General features: G+C 49.8%; 1 protein-coding gene across 1 annotated transcript in view; it reads right to left on the bottom strand.

Annotated features, from left to right (window-relative positions):
• Positions 1 to 2,500, bottom strand: part of nkd1 (NKD inhibitor of WNT signaling pathway 1) — a gene marked incomplete at both ends in the record, with an annotated part of 34,572 nt that overhangs the window by 8,702 nt on the left and 23,370 nt on the right. The gene's annotated exons all lie outside the window — the stretch shown is intronic.

Genomic DNA, 2,500 nt, shown 5'->3' with positions numbered 1-2,500 from the left:
TGCGACTTTATCTCTATAAATTGTTTCGACCCACTTTTAGCGACGAAACCCGGACAAATGTCTTCAGTCTCTAGTTAAGTGACCAGCGTTTAGAGACTGACTCGTGAGTCCAGCCCGGAATCAGACTGTAAGACTGTAATGCGTCTGTGGTCGTTTCGTCGCGGGACCTTGAATGGGAGATCTCTGCGGTGCCTCAGCGCCGGGGAAGCGAGGGAGAGAGGGACTGCGCTCCGTCGGCGAAGGCCACAAACACGCCCAGCGACTCCGTCTGTTTATCTTCCCACATTTGGGAGCCTGGCCATTTTGTCGAGCTCCTCCGCTCGCTCGGCCAATCGCAGGCAGCGATGGAGACGTTGTTATGAAGGGGCCCGCTCGATCTGCACTGGCTGTGTGTGTGTGTGTGTGTGTGTGTGTGTGTGTGTGTGTGTGTGTGTGTGACGAGTTCCAGAGCTGTCTGTTGCGTCCCGCGGTGACACACTCACACACAGCACACACGCACACACACTCACCCCAGCCCAAGCCCCCCCGCCCCGCTCTGCACTTTGAAGTTCCGTTCCCAAACCTTTTGGATGAGGATCAGACCGGCTGTAAAACAGAATCACTAATTAATTAAGCCGAGTCAAAATCTGAAACAGTGTTTGTTGTGCGGGCCAAGAGGACCAGACACAACAGCCCCGTTCTCTCCTCCTGATCCAGGCACATCAAAGAGGGACCTGTCCCAACCGAAAGGCCTCCTCCCAGGGAGCTCTTACCAACTTTCTGGAGAGCTAGAAAGAGAGTGTGTGTGTGTGGGGGGGGGGGGGGGGGGGATAACGGCGAGTCCCATCTTTTGATCATCCGAGGGGCTCAAAGGGAACATTGTGGGCGGGGGGGGGGTGCTGTCCAGTAGCAAGCCCAATATTCTGGAGATGCTTATCAAGGGGGGGGGGGCGGGTGTAATGAAAGGCCCGGGGAAGATATCGTAAGCTGCTACAGTATCTCCCCCCTCTGACCCCCCTGCGGCTGACTTAAGCCTGTTCTTTATGGAGGGAGACGCCATCCGCCAGGGGATTGGCTGGAGATCAGATCTGAGATTGGGGGATGGTGGGGGCAGGCTGGGTTGGCACCCATGCTCCATGCCAGGCCTGTATATAAGTATGCAGTAGGTAGAGCATGGACTCTGTTGTATGTAATGCAGTAGCCTAGCTAAGGTTGTGTCATAGATAGGGATGTTAACAGTTAATCGACTATCGATTAATTGCCGATAAGAATTTACTCGAGTAAGATTTGTTTACTCGAATTAACTGCTTGTTAATGGACCATAACTTTTTTGGGGGGGGAACAAACATTATTAACGGGAGTTGCATGAAATGTTATCATGATTTAGGGTTTGAGTGCACATGAGGGCGCCATGCCATGTGGTGAAGGCTAATTGGGATGCCGGGAAATTTCAACGACACAGCGGAAGAAGACACAAAAATGAAGCGAGCAAGCGTAGTCCAGCGCGGGACGTTCTCATCAATTAATCGACTATTGTTTGTTAAGGTTAACAGTTATCTATTAATGAAATTCCTTGAAATTTACAACCCTAGTCATAGACTGTGTGTGTGTGTGTGTGTGTGTGTGTGTGTGTGTGTGTGTGTGTGTGTGTGTGTGTGTGTGTGTGTGTGTGTGTGTGTGTGTGTGTGGAACCTACTCACGCTCCATGCGTATAGGTTCCATCAACAAACAAACACACACACACACACACAGCCTATCACACACCCTGCTTTGCTAGGCTACTGCAATACGTATAATAGAGTCCATGCTCAAGACCTACTGTATACTTGGTCTGGGAGTCAGGATACAATGGCAGCTGTTCATACCTATTAAAGAATAGACCTGAAAGGGATAATCTTACACTAATAGGGTGTTTTGTCATGGACAAACACACATTAAGTCCCATACACCCATTAACACCTAAATGTACAGCCTTTGTTGCAAGTGTTTATGGAGGCCCTGACAAAAGATAGCTTTTATATGAGCCTTGGTCTTCATCCTCTCTCTCTCTCTCTCTCTCTCTCTCTCTCTCTTTCTCCTTCTCTCTTTCTCGCTCTCTCAATCTCTGTCTACCTCTCTAGCTCTCGATGTCTCAATCTCTCTCTCTCTCGCTCTCAATCTCTCTCTCGCTCTCAATCTCTCTCTCTCGACCTTTCTCTCTCTCCCTCTTTCCCTCTCTCTCTGTCTCAACCTCCCTCTCTCCCTCTCTCTCTCAACCTCTCTCTCATTCTCAATCTCTAGCAACCTCTCTGTCTCTCTCTCTGTCTCACTCTCTCTCTCTTTCTCTCTCTCAATCTCTCTCTCTCTATCTCCTCCTCACTTTAAGACAGCTCTGTCATATGTGTGGCTGTGATTGTAGTGAGTGGAGTTCATCCTGGGGTTTCAGTCTCAGATCCTTTCAAAGAGCGCCAGAACACTCCATTAATGCCTTCACTCGGGTTTAAACGGGCTCTCGTAGAAATGTGCTAGGGCTCTGCGTGTG

This window comes from Borostomias antarcticus, assembly GCF_949987555.1.
Source record: "Borostomias antarcticus genome assembly, chromosome: 4".
NCBI classification, from domain to species: Eukaryota; Metazoa; Chordata; class Actinopteri; order Stomiiformes; family Stomiidae; genus Borostomias; species Borostomias antarcticus.
Note: the sequence above shows the minus strand (reverse complement) of the source record. Positions and strands in the feature narration are given on the sequence as shown.